The sequence below is a fragment of the Salvelinus alpinus genome, chromosome 14, assembly GCF_045679555.1.
Source record: "Salvelinus alpinus chromosome 14, SLU_Salpinus.1, whole genome shotgun sequence".
Classification (NCBI taxonomy): Eukaryota; Metazoa; Chordata; class Actinopteri; order Salmoniformes; family Salmonidae; genus Salvelinus; species Salvelinus alpinus.
The window spans coordinates 9,605,581-9,627,680 of NC_092099.1; the positions used below are offsets into that span (position 1 = coordinate 9,605,581).

At 42.7% G+C, this 22,100-nt stretch overlaps 1 protein-coding gene across 6 annotated transcripts in view; it reads right to left on the minus strand.

The window, feature by feature from the left end:
- adarb1b (adenosine deaminase RNA specific B1b) overlaps positions 1-22,100 on the minus strand; it is a 181,936-nt gene that overhangs the window by 111,383 nt on the left and 48,453 nt on the right. For all 6 annotated transcript variants that reach the window (XM_071340322.1, XM_071340320.1, XM_071340323.1 and 3 more), the window contains exon 2: positions 4,311-4,391. The gene's annotated coding sequence lies outside the window, so the exon portion shown is untranslated. The remainder of the gene's footprint in view (positions 1-4,310; positions 4,392-22,100) is intronic.

Genomic DNA, 22,100 nt, shown 5'->3' on the forward strand with positions numbered 1-22,100 from the left:
CCGTCAGTGCACACCTGAGGAGAGCACTGACTGGGCCAGTATGCACAGACATACACATACAAACTGTATGCACAGAAATAGCTGGACCGTGACTTAATCTTGTAGGACGATCTCGGTCTGTCTATACGCCTGCCTGTCTGTCTGCCTGCTTATACGCCTGTCTCGCTCTCTGTCCTCCTATCTGTCCGCCTGTCTACTATGACTACATGCCACTACAGTACCTCCGTCAGCATTTGCCAGCATCCTGTGCACTGTCCCAGCTTGCTGTGCTTGCCTGTGGCGGGACTCATTGACTCACTGTGTTGACTAACCCAGTGTCTGTTTTGCCGATGCTGCAGTAAAGACTCATTACTGTAATGGAGGTTTAAGGTGGGGGGGGAGAGACGGAGAAAGGACACCACAGGCCCTTTCCCTGCCAAGATGAACATCAGCAGTGTGACCATCACACACCCCTCCCAGGCAATTTCTCAAAAAATCACGAGTCGCCACTAGTGGAATTCATCATGACCGGTGCTGGCCCCGACGTCTGTATGTATGTGCCTATATCTGCCAGTGGAGATAGGTGAGGGAGAGAGAGAATGGAAGACAGAGGCCACGGCAGAGAGAGATCGCACAGGTTTCCAACCAGCAGAGCTCCTGATGGTGCTGAGGGAGATTTGCCACAGGACAATACAAAAGAATGACAATTTCTGCCCCTTAACGCTGCCAGCTTAACACCGTCGCCCGTGCCACAGCCACCGCACCGGGAGCTGCTGAACAGACTGGGTGTTTAGTCAGCACTCCGCTTTCCCCCAGAGAGCGCGCGGACGTCTCAGAGCCCAAGTTCCTCCTCTCTGGACAGTTCCTCCCTCGCAGCGCTATGCTGAGAAAAAGAGGGTGTTTTCTAAAGTAGAGAGAGGAGGGTGCCAAATGTCAGCAGGCATCAACGACACCTCGGTCTGTAGTAGACATCTGTGCCTTGGAAGGTTAGACAAGGAAATACTAAGCAGAGAACCTACTCCACGGGGAAAAAAACGGGAGGGAAAAGACAATAATTCTCATCTTGATAATAGCTAAACTTACAGCCCTAATCAACCTAACAGGGTTTGGATTTCCACCAGGGGGAGAAAAATAGGAATCCGGGCCCCCTGCTAGTTGAGCATTCCAAAAATAGAAACTGGGTAGAGACGGAATTTTTATCCTCTAAGACCTGAGAGAAAATATCAAAAAAGATTATTCTGTTTTTCTAAGCCGAGAGCACTGGATGACGCAGGTTACCATCATTTGGTATAACGCACACTGGCGTTTTATGATACGGCGCTCATAGTTGCGCCGGTCATATGGACATTAGGGCTGACCCCATTTAGGGCTGACCCCATTTAGTCGTCTGGTCGATTGTTTGGTCAATAGGCAGTTGGTAGACTGAGATTTCTTTAGTCGAGCAGTCGCATATATATTTTTTATGCGGCACAAGACACCTGTCTGAGTCGCGCCGGTCTCAGTGGACTAATCCATTGCGGAGGCCATTACTGGCACTAAGACATGTGCTACTAAAATGTAAATGGTTATATTATGTAAAAATAATGGTGCAACACTAATAAATATGATATTATTTTATAACAAATGCGCTTTTTTCCGGGATGGACAGCGGTCGCAGAGGCAGCAGCGGCGCGTAGAGACGAGGAAACAGCCTTAATTGTCTAAGAAAAGTGAGGAGAGTGTCACGCCCTGACCTTAGAGAGCCTTTTTATTTCTCTATTTGGTTAGGTCAGGGTGTGATTTGGGTGGGCATTCTATGTTTTCTGTTTCTTTGTTTTTGGCCGAGTGTGGTTCCCAATCAGCGGCAGCTGTCTATCGTTGTCTCTGATTGGGGATCATACTTAGGCAGCCCTTTTTCCCACCATTAGGTTGTGGGATCTTGTTTTCTGTTTCGTGTTTCTGCCTGACAGAACTGTGCGCTTTCGTTTTCACGTTTGTTATTTTGTTTGAGTGTTTTTTGAAATAAAAGAATCGTGAACACTTACCACGCTGCGCCTTGGTCCACTCTTCATACCACCAACGAGAGCCGTAACAGAGAGAGGAAACCCCAACTTAATTAGGTCTATAATCAATAGCCTAACTGTTAAATGTGTCTGGCTTTGTAAATCACTAATATATATATATCTACAGAAATAAAACAGATTCTGTTTCTGTTGCCAGTTTAATAGCCTACTGATTCATTGAGCACCAAGCCTCACGCAACCTCAAAAATGTTGGCTAAAGCAATTTCACAAATTCCGTTTTTAATCTTCGCTATGCTGTAATAAAGGCTGTAAAAATTTTTAAAAAAGTGTTAGAACAGGTATATGAAAAGTGTTAGAACAGGTATTACTTGTGATTTATTTAGTGTTGTTCACACTGTTCCAAATGGGTACAACATTGTTATTGTCATCTAAAAGACAGCACCTGTTTGTCACACATAATAATGCACGCAGCTCTCGCTCTTATACCCTCCTTTTTCTTGATCTCCTTCTTATTGTTATAATTACAATTGTTATTATCATCATCATTATAATAAGTCATGTCATTATCGCTATATGGCGTCCTATAGTAGTAGCCTTGTATACCCACCATCGAGCTGAAGGCCTATAGTGTGCGTCCTGTTTAGTCTTGATACCTACCGTAACTTACTTGGGCCTATATTTCAATATATATTTCAATATATAGGCCACTGGATCGATCAATGAATCATTCATCACACGAGTCATTCATGCTTTGAAATGCAACCAAGCATTTTAGTTTTCAAATGAAATAACAAAGGGAGCTTTGGATAATTAGCCTATGCAATAAATAAACTGCAATTCACGAATGAATGCAACTGGCATGTTAGTCTTTGCTGTAATAAAAGCTTTCGATATATTTTTGAGTTAGAACAGATTCTCTGGTACATTTCTAATTTATTTAGTGTTGTTTATACTGTTCCAAATTGTCATATTAAAAATGAAAAAAGTAATCTAACAGAGTCTGTTTGGCACAAAATATTCATGCAGCGCTTGCTCCTGTACCCTCCTTTATCTGGATCTCCAGTAGTTTCCACAACTAAGTCAAATGTCTTCCACAGATCTGACTTCCCCTTTCCCTCCTAAGCAACCAATAAACATTCGCCCGTTTTGAGTTTCTTTTTCACGTCCTCCGCATCCATTTTGCTGTCACGTATTACGGAGTTTGTTAAAAACCAATTTATTGGTGTGATTATAATAGGCTTGCATACATGTTTCACGAAGAGAGCAAGGGTTGAGGGAATAGGGAATGTTTTTCCTAAACAAATGAGGTATTTCGGTAACAGAACTTTTCAGTCAGAGATACAAGTAAGAAACTAAATGGCTGTAATATTGCAGCTTCAGCACAGACAGCGCGATAAAGACTTGCTGTGCTGTGGTGCCTGCTCGGTGCAGCAGGGAGGAGAGAAAGACAATGTGCGCCAGTCACACAGGAACTCACTGTCATTGTTTTTTAACACAGCATGGCCATCGGGCTCCCTCTTGAGTCATTTGTGTGTCTTAATTATTTGATCAAACAGTGCGCTTAAAGCATCAGACAAGCTCAGTGCATATAGTTGATTGTATTCAAACACATAGGGTGCATCTATATATGGAAAAATACATGTTTTAAAATTTCAGCCAATATTTTTTTGGGGGGGCAGGGAAAGCCCTAATAGACACCCTTCATTATTAAGGTATCAGGCATTGGTAATGCAACCCCTGTGTTGGCTATAGCGTTACCTTCACTAAGGCAGCCTTAGGAAAGCCTTTGTGTAACCTAACATAGGGTTATGATATTCATATTGTCTGCCTTTTTACATATTAATGGGTTTAATTGTTGAAGGGGCTGGGTCCTGTTGCAGAGTGAAAGAGAGACGATTGTGGGTCCTCTTGTTGCCAATGTCAAGCCATGTCACTCAAAGGCCCGGAAAGAGACACTGCAGCTCGAGTCTTATACTGAGCAAAACCTAGCAGTTACAGTCACACATTATTTGAAGATTGATAGAATCTGCAGATTCTCCAAGTGATCTGCAAGCTTAAAGTCATGTCTCTCAGGCACGAGCTGGGTCAGGGTCGACAATTTGAGCATTCAAAGAAATCAAAATCCCGCAATGTCTTTAGTCAAACAGCATTCACAGGGCAGCCTTGGAGCAGTCACAGCGACCTTCACCAATAAACAGTCTGAATTGTTGGAATATTCAAGAATAGCTGTGTGCTAGAGTTTCGTGGTGGGAAACTCTAGAGAGTTTAGCTCCATGCACTTGGAGCTACATAAGGTTTGTGAAGTGAACTACAATCTGTTCAACTTACCGTGGCTCTGGGCAGTCAGCGGAGTGATGCAGATCTTTGATGAAGTTTCAAGGTCCTACGAACAGGCGTCAGAGCTCATGCCTGAAAGAGAGAATATCAGTATGAGTATTATAATGACACTGTTCTTCCTGTAAAACACAGATGTCAGTAAAGCTAGATAAAACAATACTGAGCCTTACAGGAAGTGTCTGAATTTCACAAACACCCATGCCAAGTGCAGAAGTATCCACTTGCCCAGATGCTCTGACCCCCACTCCAGCAGTGTGAAAGGCAAGACCACCAACAACCAAAAGTTCAAGACACCACAAAATGATTGTCTGCCAAACATGTGTGGTGGTCCATATTCGTAACGCCCAAGGAGACTGGAATGTACCTGAAACGGGAGTGGTTGGAAACCAAGCAGGGACAAGATGGCTCCTTTTGAATAGGGCTACCTTAGCTATGAGTACATTGGATACTTGGCACCTGAACAAATCACAATCAAGTAGGGACTTGATCTGAAAGCAACCAGTGCCGTAAGGCAGTGCCCGGGCAGGTGGCGAGATGGGCATAGGAGACGAGCTTCAGCATGCCAACCGGAATGTCAGTCTGTTATTTGATGCCCCATGTTACAGGAGTGAAACCCTCTGTATTTTCAAGTACTGTGGTGGCACTGGGCAGTATCACGTCATGGCGTGTCACCAGCAGGGACTGGGCAGTATCACGTCATGGCGTGTCACCAGCAGGGACTGGGCAGTATCACGTCATGGCGTGTCACCAGCAGGGACTGGGCAGTATCACGTCATGGCGTGTCACCAGCAGGGACTGGGCAGTATCACGTCATGGCATGTCACCAGCAGGGACTGGGCAGTATCACGTCATGGCATGTCACCAGCAGGGACTGGGCAGTATCACGTCATGGCATGTCACCAGCAGGGACTGGGCAGTATCACGTCATGGCGTGTCACCAGCAGGGACTGGGCAGTATCACGTCATGGCGTGTCACCAGCAGGGACTGGGCAGTATCACGTCATGGCATGTCACCAGCAGGGACTGGGGAGTTTGTCAGGATCAAAATAAATATGAAAGGAGCAAAGCCCAGGTAAAACGTTACAGGAACATTGCATCAATCTTCTGGATACCTAACCCTGAGATAGAGTTTTATTCTTCAGTGAGACAATTGTAATACCAAAGACACACCAGAAAGGCTTTCCAAGAGGTGTTGAGTGTTCCAGAGGGGTCCAGTCTCAGTCCTGACTTTAAATCTGCTTACAAATCTGAGACAAGGTTTGAATATTGCTCCTCAACAATGATTCCCAACCAAATTTACTGAGCTTGAGCAATTTTGACAAAAACAATGGATACATGTTGCCCTAAGAGTTGTGCAGAGTTGGTAAGGGGCGGGGGTTACTTTTTCCTTCACTTTGAAAATGTGGAGCAAGCCGTATAGATCTGGATGGAGACAAAAAAATACAATGTAAAATGTGACAACTGTGAAAGAGGTGTGTAGACTTTCACTAGGCACTGTATTCGAGTAGACGATTCGGCTCAACGTACGCAATATGTCATGGAAGTGGATGTAACGGCGACACAAAGGGAACGACAGGAACATTACTTCAGTACAGTGTTCATAAAATTTAAATGAACGCAAATACTGCTGCTTGCTAGCACTCGGTTATGTCGCAACGACGGGGACTGAGCTCAATCAAAAAAATGAATCTACGAGCAAAATGATTCCCATTTAGCTGGGAGAAGAAAGAGAGGAGGAAAAAAGCACTGTGCCGCACTTAAGTGAGCTGCTCAGCCGACCAAAATGAGGCTAGGGTGGGATGAGTGGTGCAGTCCACATGACAGCTGCACGACGTGTCTGAAGCAGCCACTCTCCATCCACCGTGTCTTATCACGGCCCAAGTGTGTGTGGAGGAGATGGAGAAGGGCCTCAGCATTCCAGGCCCTCACCAAGGTGCTCTTCCTACCTTATCGCACCGCCCCGTCTGCTTGTGGTGGACAAACTCGCGTCCTCGGCGCGAGGGGAGTGATGCCGGCACAGCAGAAGATGCTCCAGACATTGGCAACTTGATTTGATGCCACGTGAATTTGATGCCACCGTGCTCGTAAGATCATGGCGAGCTTGAAAGTTTGGTCGATATCTTGTGGTTTGTCATGAGCCATTTTTTGCGTAATAAGGTTGTGACATTGGCATCGTGGTAAATCGCAACGACCCGACACGGCATGGTATGGACAGGTATCGTGTCATTAGTGGCAGTGTCATTCAAGACATATTATAACTCACTGCGTGGTTATGGTAATCCGTTATGAGGTTTTAGGACGTTGTTTTATTTGATTTATGGCGCTGTGAAGCCCTGCCCCGGATGTCTTTGCTTCGTAACTCCATTCATAATAAAAGTGGAGGGAACGCTACAGAGGATGGCAAATACATAGGATCATCCTGGCTTAAAAACACATTCTAGAAATAGAGCAGCGTATCCTGTCATTCACCGAGACCAGGGAACTAGTGACGCTACAGTTAAATGAAGCAACTCCCCAGACGCATCCACATCACACGTTATCGTATCCACACACACAAGCTGGAACATATGCAAGAGAGGGACTGTGAGGTTAAATTAGGCATCGTATCCCACCGCTGATTGTGACAGAAATATCCACTCTCAAGCACTCACACAAACACACTGCACACGCAGTACACTTGTGAACTCTACTCCCTATGGGGTATGATAATGCTCATCTGCATATTCATGTCGGCATTGTCACAAACATTTATAGGTAGGGCCCAGTGTACCCCTAGGGAGCAACAGTGGTCGCAGCGGGGGGGGGGGGGGGTGCATTGCTACTAGCATTGACATGACATGCTAGCTGTTCCCATAGACTTCCAGTCATTGAGCCAACAACTATCCATTTAAAAGTTTGTCCCGGAAGAAATATATATTATTTTTTGTATACATTTTTTGGGGGGTGGTTGCAGCAATTTAGCAGCGGTGGGGAAACACTGGGTAGGCCTATACAACCATCCCCACTCAAACACACACACCACACACACACACACACACAGCCTCCAACTCTCAATTACAGCCTTCATCTTCTCAACATGTATCCAAGCTACTGTAATTGGCCACATTTATCGGAATACGAATTCATGAAACCAATCATTTTTGATGAATGGCCCAGTTCGACTTGATGCATAATAGCCATTAGAGAAAAGCCTGGGCAAGTCATAATCCATCCACTGGGACAAAGGCGGGAGGAAATTGAGAAATAACTGACACAATGCTCTTATTTTCTGACTCAATGCGGCAGAGAGCAGCTTTGTAATCACTTCATTTTTCACGTCTCTCTGCCCCTTCTCGGGAAAACGTTGATGGCCGCTGTAGAGCCCGGTGCACACAAAAAAAGGGCCAGACAAAAGAGAAACAAGGGCTTGGCAGCCAGGCGGAAGCATCCATTACAACGGCTCGAGTTTCAGGTCTGTTTTGTCAAAGGCGGCTGACAAAAGAGCGGGTTCGAGAGGGGAAAGGGAGGGGAAAGGGGGAAGAGCAGCTTGTTGACTAGGGGTCGTCTGTGGGTGATACTTATGACGGGGTGTTCCTGTCTAGTCAAGAGGGAGCTTGTCGAATGGATAAAGGCATCCAATGGAGATGTTACAGGGAGGGAGATTAATGAATGGGGAAACTCTAGAGAGTGAGGTGCATTCTGACACCCAAGGTCAACGATGGCAACAACACTTAGTGATAGTGAAAAATCTCCCACAGACTAGAGACGATTAGATTGTTCTGTAGCCTGGGTGACAATTAGTTTCTGATCGAAAAGTTAATATTTTCTTAACATGGCAACAATGTAGTGATGTTAAATACAGATCCAGACCGGTAACCAGGCTAGCTATCTTGTGACACGGAAGCAAAATTCCGCCTTGATGCAGTCAGAGGGAGAGACTGCTGCCAACATCTCAACTGACTGAAAGGCAATCGTGTCCTTTATTGTTTGGCATCAGACCTGCCTAATTCTCACACGAACCATTGTTTAGGTATTTAATAGACTAAATCACATATGCTGTTAAATGTTCTTGCAATTTGTAGTCTGGCATTTCAGATTTACATATGATAATTTTTCAAAGTACTTTAGATGTAGTGAACTACTTTTTCAAAGTACAGTGCATTCGGAAAGTATTCAGACCCCTTCCCTTTTTCCACATTTTGTTACATTACAGCCTCATTTCCCCTCATCAATCTACACACAATACCCCATAATGACAAAGCAAAAACAGGTACTTAGAATCTTTTGCAAATATATTAAATATAAGACACAGAAATACCTTATTTACATAAGTATTCAGACCCTTTGCTATGAGATTCGAAATTGAGCGCAGGTGCATCCTGTGTCCGTTGATCATCCTTGAGATGTTTCTACAACTTAATTGGAGTCCACCTGTGGTAAATTCAATTGATTGGACATGATTTGGAAAGATTTGGAAAGACACACACCTGTCTACAGTTGAAGTCAGAAGTTTACATACACTTAGGTTGGAGTCATTAAAATTCATTTTTCAACCACTCCACAGATTTCTTGTTAACAAACTATAGTTTTGGCAAGTCAGTTAGGATATCTACTTTGTGCATGACACAAGTAATTTTTCCAACAATTGTTTACAGACAGATCACTTATAATTGACTGTATCACAATTCCAGTGGGTCAGAAGTTTACATACACTAAGTTGACTGTGCCTTTAAACAGCTTGGAAAATTCCAGAAAATGATGTCATGGCTTTAGAAGCTTCTGATAGGCTAATTGACATCATCTGAGTCAATTGGAGGTGTGCCTGTGGATGTATTTCAAGGCCTACCTTCAAAGCTGTCATCGCTGTCAAGGGTGCTTCAAATAAGTACTGAGTAAAGGGTCTGCATACTTATATAAATGTGATATTTCAGTTTTTTTTTATACATTTGCAAAAAAATTCTACAAACCTATTTTTGCTTTGTCACTATGGGGTATTGTGTGTAGATTGATGAGGGAAAATAACTATTTAATACATTTTATAACAAGGCTGTAACGTAACAAAATGTGGACAAACTCAAGGGGTCTGAATACTTTCCGAATGCACTGCATCTGTAGTTAAGTAAACTACACGGGTAGCTTTAGCGTAGCTTAACTTCTTCCAGTGTGAAGTAATTGGTAGCTCGGTAAACTATATTTGCAGAGTAGCTTCCCCAACACTGCAGCTATGACAGGACACCTTGATTAAAATAAAACACATTTTCAAATCAAATTTTATTTGACACATGCGAGTGAAGACTTTACCGTGAAATGCTTACTTACGAGCCCTTTCCCAATAATGCAGTTAAAAAGTAAGAAAATTAACAAATAGATAAAGAAAATAGTAACACAATAAAATAACAATAACGAGGCTATATACAGGTTTTATAAAAAGGAGTACCGGTACCGAGTCAGTGTACCGGGGTACGAGGTTGTTGGGGGATTTTGTTTTTTTGTTATTGAGCTACAGTAAGTGAATTTACACAGAATTACGGTAACGGAATAAGATCACGGGTCCCTGAGCTGTACTACACAGAAATGCATAATTATGTATATAAATGTCATTCTCTTCATGGTGATGTATCCTGAATAGGTACACAAAGGTAGAAATATGCAATATCACACGTTGCATATATGGGTATTATTATACACACTGGCTCCGCCCCCAAACAAGACCACATTTGGTTGGTCTGGACCTGACCAAATCTGAACCAATCATAGACGATTAGACGATTTTACAAGTTGACATCACAGTACAGCACAGCGGAGTAGAGTTCAGTACAGTAAAGTATAGTTCAGTACATTATACTGTACTCTAGTGTGCTCTACTGTACTGATCTATACTCTACTGTGATTCACTGTACTGTATTGTGCTGTCCAAACTTGTGAAAGATACACGTCAAAGATTGGTTCAGACTTGGTCCGCCAATTATGTACATCTATGTTTGGGCCAAATCAAGGCTGAACCAGACCAAAAGTCAACGTCTGCAGATAATGGTTACAGTAAATGGAAAGAGAGGGGACTCATTGGTAGGTGTCAGTAAGAGGTGACATTAACGAGAGAGAGAGAGAGAGAGAGAGAGAGAGAGAGAGAGAGAGAGAGAGAGAGAGAGAGAGAGAGAGAGAGAGAGAGAGAGAGAGAGAGAGAGAGAGAGAGAGAGAGAGAGAGAGAGAGAGAGAGAGAGAGAGAGGAGGCAGAGAGAGAGAGAGAGGCAGAGAGACAGAAAGAAAACAGCAATGAGCTAAACATAACAGTATGCCAGTGGAAGGGACTAACAGTAGAGACAGTAGCATGTAACCCAACTGTGGTTCGTGACTACTATGATTTGTCATTGTAGCCAATTCAATTGCCAATTCAATTCAATTACCGATTTGGTCACATAATTACGAGTTTTAATCGCTTAATAATTCATAAACCAAAATGTATAGCAGTAAGAACACTAACTAATTGGAAGGTCTAACTTTACTGTTAGTTCTGTGAACTTTCATCATCCCCCCTCCTCATGAGAGAGAAATTAGAAAAAAACTTCAAGATATGTAGGTGTATTAGGATATTACATGTAGTTGTCGATATTATTGTGTTTTGATCTATTTCTAATACCGTAAGACTTTTTCTGGTAGATGTTTTCTAAGATACACTTCCATCTGTTTGACCAGAAATCAAATCCTTCACTTCTGCCTCATTTTTAAGATGGAAAATGGTTGAAAAATGAACACATTGGTGCTCATGGGTCCTTTAATGGAAATTATGATAATTAAAGCCTCCAAGTCCATTGTGGGAAGCCAAACGGTGATAACCAAAGACTGGAAGCAGCCAGTTTAGAGCGTAATGTTCAGACAAGCTGCTTCGATTGTAAAGCATGACATTTGCACATTTCCCAACTGCTTCGTTTGAGAAGAATGCAGTGACAAGGGGTGTTCAAGCGCCAAGTGCAGTTGTTAGTGGAGCGGGAGACTGATCAGAATAGTTTCGACACGTACATGTAATTAACCCCCTTCCCCGAGTCTGCCAAAACTTTAGGCAGGATTCCTGTTGCTCAGACAAAGCCTCTTAAAACTCTCTCTCACTTTCTTGCAATGGTACAGTTAGCGCAAAGTACACCGGAAATGACCACTCAATTTGATCATCCACCGGCCTCAAAATAATCCCATATACATTAGCCAAAACCAAAAGGTTGTTTATCTCCATGTGGCCTCATCTCCTTGGGCCATGGGCCAGGAGGTACTGTAATAAGCAGACTCTCTGTAGCCTTGTCAAACAGACACAGTTAAGACATCACAGGTCTAATGAGAGTAGAGCCACAGTGTCAGCAGTGCTACAGTAACCTCTTGCACATGCTAAAGCCTAGAAGTCCTGAAAAGCAGCAAAAGTCCTGGAAAGACAACACTAGTAACTAGTAATTAATGAATGCTTATACTACAACTGCAAATATCCTGAATGGGGCATATAAAGGCCGCACACTGTCAATCTCACCCAATGAAAGTGCTCTGCTCCCCCGTCAGAGAGCTCCTATTGGCTTAGCAGTGGAAATGACTGACAGTGTGTGATAATCCCACCCGCAGGGTTCTAAAGGACGCCCGTCTCCGATCACTACCATCATTATCTCTCAAACAGACCCAACACAATTCATTATTAATGACTAGCCAGGGCATACACAGGCCGGGCCTCCCGGTCATTCAAAGAGGGCTGGGAAACGGGTGGAACGACCAAGGAGGAAAATGGCAAAGAAAAGCAAGAGCATAGGCATCACTAGAACATTGAATGAACACAACACTGGTTATGTCCCAATAAGAAAAAAATGAAATAAAAAGAAAAGTTAATCGACAAGACAAGGTTAAATTCCATAATATATTCAGGAGATTAATACACATTTGAATGCAGGAACATGTAGGACGCAGGAAAATGCAGGAATGTCATTTCTAACACAATGAATATTTTTCAATTAGGCCTGTTATATTGGAATTTCAACCTGTATACATTTTGTATTCTAGTGGGAACCTATTAATGTGGGATGCAATTCTTGTGGGAGGCTTTCTTTAATCATGTGTATCTCTGCCATCGTAGGATTTGCACTGTCAAGGACATTTTTCAGCCCGCGCTTCAGCCTCAGTCTCTCAGTACAATGCGGGTGGATGAGACATACTCCTAATAGAAGGCTGCTTCAAATCAATAACCTGCTAACTAGCAAGAGACCTGAATTCCCCGAGCTACCTCGAGATCCCTTTGAAGAAATATGAATATAACTGGCTTATTTCCGGGGCTCAAACTGATTGGCTAGATGATGGTGATTGATGATCTACGATAATCATTTCATGCTTCGATGGTTGAAGCTTCATGTGACGCTTGATGTTTAATAGAGCGTCGCTAGTGCTAAATCCTCTCTTGTGTAGTCTCCATTTTGGAACAGAACCGAGTTGCAGCCTCATGGTCCTAAGTGGTGATGATGGAGGCCTCACACCTGCTAGATCACCAAGAGCCAATAACGGAGCAGAAGGAGAGAACAGAAACTCCAAACACAGGACTACATTGCCATTATCTGAGCACATACGGACACTAAGAGGACACTTGGGCATTTACCATAGGAGACAAAGTTGTATTTTTATATTTTATTCAAACTAAGTGGGATTTGTTATCTCAAAAAGAATGGAGCATATTAAACCAGAACACTATCCCTCGTCAGGACACAGGAGGGGTGCAAACAAAGGACATCTCATTTGCTTATTTTTGATTGGTGGGAATTATTAAAAACATCCAGGAGGGACAAGCAGATGGAGAGGTAATTAGCTGTGTGTGTGTGTGTGTGTGTGTGTGTGTGTGTGTGTGTGTGTGTGTGTGTGTGTGTGTGTGTGTGTGTGTGTGTGTGTGTGTGTGTGTGTGTGTGTGTGTACAGACTAGTAATTTCTCTCCTCTCCCTCCTATTTCTATCTCTATCATAAATAACCTTGTCTGTCACCTCCCAGCCGCCCCTTAAAGAGTGGGTAGGGGAGGAGTTTCACTGCAACACCAAGCCCAACATAGGCCGGAACACGAGAGGAATGCATATTGTCAATCTGTAACATTCATTTTGCATAACCAGAATTTAATAAAACCTTAACTCATATTGAGAAAGAGAGCCTCCGCGTGATAACCTCAGAGACCAAAACAGACGACCATTTTTAAGCTAGCAAATGACTGGTGGCAATGCAAAGACGAGATTCTACCATGTGTTTTCTGTGTGTGGAACAGAATATAGGCTACTAAATTATGATGTATGACTGTCTGAAGTTACTAGTGGGGTGAAGATTAGGGCTGAATCTTTTCCCGGTATTTTGTTCCATCCCGAGAATAAATCCCTTTTCTCCTGGGTAACCTGGTATTTGCCGGCAAAACCGGAAGAGACATTCAAAAGCATTATAAAGCACATTAATACCTCTGGATTTGATTAGAGCTTTGATCAGAAATAAAAACAAAAAAGCTGATGCTACCGGAGCCTGACGAGCCACATCAAATACATTTACATTAACGACATTTAATGAGCCCAAGCCCAATAAAGCCCAAATGATTGTGCCGTTATCCAACACATATATGATATAGGCTACAGCACATTACGCACAAAAGAAAAACAAAAGCCCATAGATGTAGCTAGCTATATGCTCTCTTAGGTAAATAAATGAAACCAGCTCCAGTAGGCTAATCTTTTTGAGTGTGAACTGTATTACTGTACTGTATTGTATTATACTGTATTATATGGACTGGAATTACGCACATCACTCAAACCATGATAAAGCAGAAGAGAACATGTGATTCTGGTGCAGCACATGCAGCCAATAAAGTCACAAGTAGACTAGCGAATTTGATTTTAATTGCGAAATATGATAAGGCCTATTTGTATAAATAGTAGGCTGACGCATATGTACCTTTCATAATATTACCCCTAATGTAATAACAGCCACCCTCCTCTTTCTCTCTCTATTGTTGCTTCATTCGAATGACATCCTTGAATAATATAGGACTAGTTTTAGATGCAGAAGGCTTTCACTTCTCTTCACAAAGATTGAATAGTTATGGGTCTGAATAAATACTGTAACTGCTATAGCCTACTGCCACTGTGAGTTCTATTGGCTGTTTTATTTAACATTCAGCAAAAATTTGCTTGCGTCCCTCTTCGAATAGTCCTGCCTAACTCAGTTGCCGGTGAGTAAGGAGTATGGATATCACCATGAGGCCAATGGTGACTTTAAAACAGTTCCAGAATTGAATGGCTGTGATAGGAAAAAACGTGTAGTTACTTCACAGTACTAACCGAATTGACAGAGTGAAAAGAATGAAGGAAGCCTGTACAGATTAAAAAATATTCCAAAGCATCCTGTTAGTAATAAGGCACTAAAGTAAAACTGCCAAAATGTCCTGAATACAAAGCGTTATGTTTGGGGCAAATCCAACACAACACGTCACTGAGTATCACACTTCATATTTTCAAGTATGGTGGTGGCTGCATCATGTTATGGGTATGCTTGTCATCGGCAAGAACTAGGGAGTTTTGTATGATAAAAAGAAACGGAATAGAGAAAAGCACAGGCAAAATCCTAGAGGAAAACCTAGTTCAGTCTGCTTTCCAACAGACACTGGTAGACATATTCACCTTTCAGCAGGACAATAACCTAAAACACAAGGCCAAATATACACTGGAGTTGCTTACCAAGACGACATTGAATGTTCCTGAGTGGCCTAGTTACAGTTTGCACTTAAATCGGCTTGAAAATCTATGCCAAGACATGAAAATGTCTGTCTAGCAATGACCAACAACCAACTGGACAGAGCTTGAAGAATTTTAAATATAATAATGTGCAAATATTGTACAAACCAGGTGTGCAAAGCTCTTAGAGACTTACCCAGAATGACTCCCAGATGTAATCTCTGTCAAAGGTGATTCTAGCTATATTGACTCAGGGGGTTGAATACATATCTAATCAAGATATATTAGTGTTTTTTTTTTCCATAAGTGTTTTACAAATGTTTGAATTTTTCTTCCACTTTGTGACAGAGCATTTTGTGTCAATCGTTGACAAAAAAATGTAACAACAAAATGTGGGAAAAGGAAAGAGGTGTGAATGCTTTCTGAGGGCACTGTAGATTTTATTTATTTATTTTTTATTTAACCTTTATTTAACCAGGTAGGCTAGTTGAGAACAAGTTCTCATTTACAACTGCGACCTGGCCAAGATAAAGCAAAGCAGTGCGACACAAACAACAACATAGAGTTACACATGGAATAAACAAGCGTACAGTCAATAACACAATAGAAAAAAGAAAGTCTATATACAGTGTGTGCAAATGGCATGAGGTAAGCCAATAAATAGGCCATAGTAGCGAAGTAATTAGAATTCAGCAAATTAACACTGGAGTGATAGATGTGCAGATGATGATGTGCAAGTAGAAATACTGGTGTGCAAAAGAGGTAGATTGTGTGGGCTATTTACAGATGGGCTACGTACAGCTGCAGCGATCGGTTAGCTGCTCATATAGCTGATGTTTAAAGTTAGTGAGGAAAATATAAGTCTCCAGCCTCAGCGATTTTTGCAATTCGTTCCAGTCATTGGCAGCAGAGAACTGGAAGGAAAGGCGGTCAAAGGAGGCGTTGGCTTTGAGGATGACCGGTGAGATATACCTGCTGGAGCGCGTGCTACGGGTGGGTGTTGTTATCGTGACCAGTGAACTGAGATAAGGCGGAGCTTTACCTAGCAAAGACTTAGATGACCTGGAGCCAGTGGGTCTGGCGACGAATATGTAGTGAGGGCCAGCCGACGAGAGCATACAGGTCGCAGTGGTGGGTGGTGTATGGGGCTTTGGTGACAAAACGGATGGCACTGTGATAGACTACATCCAGTTTGCAGAGTAGAGTGTTGGAGGCTATTTTGTAGATGACATCGCCGAAGTCGAGGATTGGTAGGATAGTCAGTTTTCCGAGGGTATGTTTGGCGGCGTGAGTGAAGGAGGCTTTGTTGCGAAATAGGAAGCCGATTCTAGATTTAATTTTAGATTGGAGATGTTTAATATGAGTCTGGAAGGAGAGTTTACAGTCTAGCCAGACACCTTGGTATTTGTATTTGTCCACATATTCTAAGTCGGAACCGTCCAGAGTAGTGATGCTAGTCGGAAGGGAGGGTGCGGGCAGCGAACGGTTGAAAAGCATGCATTTCGTTTTACTAGCATTTAAGAGCAGTTAGAGGCCACGGAAGGAGTGTTGTATGGCATTGAAGCTCATTTGGATGTTTGTTAACAGAAGGGCCAGATGTCCAAAGAAGGGCCAGATGTATACAGAATGGTATTGTCTGTGTAGAAGTGGATCAGGGAATCACACGCAGCAAGAGCGACATCGTTGATATATACAGAGAAAAGAGTCGGCCCGAGAATTGAACCCTGTGGTACCCCCATAGAGACTGTCAGAGGTCCTACACCTACTACCAGATAGCCTACACCTACTGGCACGGTGTGATGTAAAAGACAAAGCAACGCAACACTTGACATTACTGTAAAAGGACAAGCATTAGAGACAGCCAGAGAGGAAAAGATCTACATCACAACAAAAACAGTCAACCATCCGACAGTCATGATGCTCAACATACACCTGACACACGCACACGCACACGCACACACACACACACACCGCTCATCAGGCTGATTAGCCCTCAGGGTAAGTACACACTATAGATTATGGGTCATGGCCACTCATTAAAGGGGAGTGAAGAGGAGCGCTGCATTAAAAGCTTCTTGTTCTTCTGACTGATTTAACCGTAAACAACCAAGTTGTAGCTCCACCGTGGCCTGCGGGGTGTGTGCACGCTTGTTTGTGTTTGTGTGTGTGTGTGTGTGTGTGTGTCAAGTCAAATCAAATGTTATTGGTCACATGATCCAAATACAGCAGGTTACAGGACAAGTGCACTACCACCTGTGCCATGAAAACCCAGGCTTCTTGGCAGAGGCAGCAATACTCATACACATACATAGGGAGGATATGCAAACATATCAACCATGGGATGATGAGGAATAACTTTAAGATGGAGAATAAGTCAAATCGCAGTTATAGATTAAAATATAACAGTCAAGCATAAGATTATGATCAAACATAATCGTCACAGTTTACATAAAAATGACATATAAATTAAGATTAGCATTACAGTCAAATCAAAGACACTGATACTGATGATATTTAGTACAAAAGAATCTAAGTGATGATATCGATGAAAGGATAAAATGATACTGTTGTGTAATCCTTTAATCGTTATCATTCACTGATTTGTGATAATGATGACAATAGCCAAGATGCTGCTGACGCAACGGGCTGTGTGAGCTGATGGCATTCAGAGGTTCTGTCTCGACGCTCAAACTCAATTTTGAAAATCCACACTTCAGAGAACTGTCATTTTCATTCTCCCGCCATCATGTTGTTTGATCTCGCTCTCTCTCTCTCTCTCTCACTCACGCATGCACGCACAGAGGGAAATCCTTGGCGTGAGAATGCCATAAATCAACAATAACAATAAAGGCCTCATCCTGGAGAGTTGTGTCATATTTTTGGCAGTGAATCACAAGGCCTAACAAGCCCGGGCAGGTGCAACTCAGACTCAATCCCAATAACCCTCCCCTCCATTTTGCGCAATCCCGTGAGCCCCAACAAGGCTTTGTCAGAGTGGTATTCCAATTTAAATTTGAGAGAAGCGTAGCTAACATTATTCAGCTAGCTAAACATTTAGCTTGCAATTATGGGCTTTTGACATTATGAATTGTAATTCGTATCGTTTAATGTTTTAGGGACTCCTGAGCAAATCAGTCTGTCATCTCACGGAACCCAATGGATGTAAAGAATCTAGCTAAAGCATTTCCTTTGAATTATATATTTTTTATTATAAGCTTGCCGTGCTGTTCAGAAAAAAATTGAAGTCAATCAGTTTTATAATTAGGGTGTGCTTATCTAGTCCTGTTTCACTGTACGAAGTAGGTAACTTGTACAGGTGTGAAATGGAAATTCATTTTTTTGCATATCCCACTCACAGGAACAATTAGGGTTTATTCCGTTGCAAGGGCAGAACGACAGATTTTACCTCGCCGGCGCCTAACCGCCTGGCTACCTGCCGCCCTGCAACAAAATAACAGTGGAGAGTGGAGAACAAAAGATAAGACGAGATAACGGTAGAGTAGAACAAGTCAATGAGACGGTGGCTCAGACAAAAAGAGGAGAGAAAGATATGTGATGGAGACGTGGGGAAATGGGAAAAGAGGTGAGGGAGAGAGAGATCAGTCGGAACACAGTTGGCCACTGCGGAGTATAACAGTGCTTGTGTAATTTATTCAACTTGTCCCACCAATCAGAACCTATTTCCTACCGGGGACGGAGGCTGCTGCAGCACAGCTCTAGTGGATGTGGCCGGTGGGAGAGAGTCCTTGACAACACAAGCAAATGAGAGAGAGAGAGAGAGATGGGGAAAAGAGAGCGAGCGAGAGAGCGAGAGATGACCCTCACAGATGTAACATCCCAACTCCCCACACACACACAAAAACACCCACCCCAGGCTGTTCCTCCCGTCTCGTCAGGATAATGCGATGTGTGTGTTTGTTTTCACGTGTGTGTGCCTGCATGCGTGTGGTGGGAGAGAAATTGACAGCAGAGCAGGGAGCATCAGAGGCAGAGGCTCCGTCTCAGAGAGTGTGTGTCCACTCAGGGAGAGACCCTTCCCCAGCAGGGTCAGTGGGAACCAAGCATCATGACATCCACTCACACTCACTGACCTTCTATTCTCAGTGTCCCTCTGTGTGTACGTGTGCATTTTGAGTTGTACTCAATGGTCCAGAGATGTGTATAGGGTCCATACAACTCTAAAACGTGCATGCTTGCAGAAATGTTTTGGTTTGGATCCAAAGAAAGCAGACATTGGGTGTCTGTGTGTGGTCATTATGAGGCTATGAGCATATTGCATGCGAGTGCGATTGTGTCCGTTTTAGTTAGCGTGACTCTGCGTCTTTCTAGGACACCCTTTGTTATTGCTCCATGCACTCGGCTGAGGCAGAACTTGCTTTAAAATAGACTTCACTTCATTTCGCTTCTGTTCAAGCCCTCCAACCCAGTTCCACTTGTTTAACTCAGCCAAACCCATCAATCAAGTTGTCCATCAAATAGTCGAGAACTGTTTAAAAAGCCCCGTCTGCTCCTTTGGCCAGGAACGCTATCTTTTTTCAGACGTCAATACGGCCGCATTGATCGCTATAAAAACGTGGAATTAAATATTGATCTACTACCCCTGTTTCGCAGCATTTTAACATTCCTCAAAATGCCCTTATGGTCGCTTGTGTCAGAGGTAAATGTGACCGCTCTAAAAGACTTTCAGGTGGCTGTGGAGGGGACAGTCATGGTAGCTGTGCTTTGTGACTAGACACAGACCTCTTAAAGACCTCTCACTGTTAACTCATCATATAATAAATACTATTTACTTTACTATTTACTAAATAAGTATGTGAGGTCTTTGCCAAGTCGCCTAAAATAATGTTTTTTTATTATAACACTGGTCCTGGAGAGCTAGGACAAGGGCTGCAGATTTTTGGGGGCATAGAAAAGGCACGAAGCAGAAAAAGGGCACGCATGAGTGACCAAGAGAGAAGAAAAATTGTACTGGAATACCTTAAGATAGATGTATCTGCATATGTGTATGCGTGCACGTGTAGACACAGGGAAATTCTTCCCTCAAAGCGAGTGTAATGCGGTGGCTGACCAATCCTGAGGCGTCAACATTTTCTCCCCTCTCTCTTCTCCATTTGATGGGCCTCCCTCTTAATCTTCCCCAGGCCGTCTACCTCCTCCCTCGCTCATGAAAGAAGGAAGGCAGCAGAGAGGACAAACTCCATTCATCCACATCCATTCATTCAGTCGGAGGAGGAGGAGAAAGAATCCCCTGTCCGGTGCTCTCTATCAAAGCCTATCACCGGGCAGTGTGTATTCTTCACTAGTTGATATGCAACGTTGACGTCAGAATACAAAGGGAACATTGTACAGTACAATAACCAGGCAGAAATTCGGTAATAGTCCAGCTACACTCCAAGCCATTCGGAAGGTGAATTCAAATTAGATTTGATTGGAGGGGCTCTTCACGTGAATGTTGGAGATTCCATTTCAGTGAATGTATTCAACTGTCAGTGATCAAGCGATGAACAGGGTGTATGTGTCTGTACTTCTGCTCCCAATTCATTAACTCTCAAAACCTGTCGGGTGATTCTTATAACACATTCACTCTCTCATACAAACAAAGGCACTGTATAGACTATTTAATCAAAATTAACTTTGAAAGCAGGGAATATGCTTTGAATTGACCCCAACCCTTTTGCAATAATAAAGCAGAATTGACCGCCTCCCTGTTGCAATTTTAAAACCGAGGCTTTGCAAATATCAGAATAAATAAAATATCCGAGGAGAAAAATTTGTCAATATGGAATATTTCAGAAGGGAAAACATACGTTTGACACCCACTTGGTACTCTGTTCGTTCAAAAAACCTTTCGAGCCAAGTAAATTTTTCACAATTTGCAAAAAAATAAATTTCAATTCATAGTGTGTACGTCACATACTGTACATAGAGTAAGCCTGTGTGTGCATGTACACTTCACTAGCAAACAAATCTTGTATGGAGATTAAAGGGCGGCTCCTCACAGCTCTGACCTAGAATGATTAGCAATGGCTTAAGCAGATTTTTTATCACGTGTGACTGATCAAAACAGTATTGTGTCAAGAGGAAACCAGGTCTCCTTTCAAGACAGAGAGAGAGAGCGAGATAATGAGACCCAAGCATAGCAACCCCCTCAGACCATGGAGCATACCATAGCCAAAGAGCGAGGGAGCAAAAGAATAACAAAAGAGGCTACCCCTTGCCAAGTACCTTCTCCACGGAGTTGAGAGCAGATGTCTTTTTTAAATGAACCAACGACTCCTGCGAGTTGTTATGCATTGATATTTTTTTTTAAACAACTAAATTCTTAAACCTACCAGGATTTCTGTTAGCAGGTCATTTTAGGCTCAATAAATCAATTAAAATGAAGTTGTCTAATCCATATAACAGACCTAAGGGGAGACAAATACAATATGACATCCATCTAACCTGGAGGAGGAAATGATTGTCCAAAAACAAACAAAAGTGGCACTGACCCAATGATTAAAAACTGTGAATATGCACAATCACCGGGGATATGGACGATGTTCTCCGGCTGGTACCAAGAAGATAGGCTACTTTTCACGGTCTTCTCTTCACAACAACAGCCATTCGTTTTCCAAACTGTTTTTCCACGATTGTATTTTTAAATATTGCAATATGCTTGGCTGGGTCTGTCTGCTTTTCACTGACAGTCACAACTCAACAATCATCTATTTGGTATTTGCCGTTCGCTCTGCCCAAATTGTCAGCCCTTCCAACTGTAGGCTATTTGATTTAAAACAATTCATCGTTTTTTTTTTTAAAGAGCTAATGATCCTCTGTGGCCAAATCATGCTTTCTGGTGTAGTAGCCTATTTTGAATGATTTTATTTATTTCTGTATAGACGGGAGAAAGTTAATTAAGCTACATTATTTTGGCAATTTAATTTAATTTGGGGAAAGCTTCGCTTCCGCTAGCCTTATGGACGCGCCACCTACGTACTCTAACATCTTCGGAATTCGTTGCATCCGAGTTGCATGTTCTGTGAAGATGAATTACCATAAACTAAATGTGATTTCTGTCATTCTGACAACCGTGGGTGGATGCCTTAAT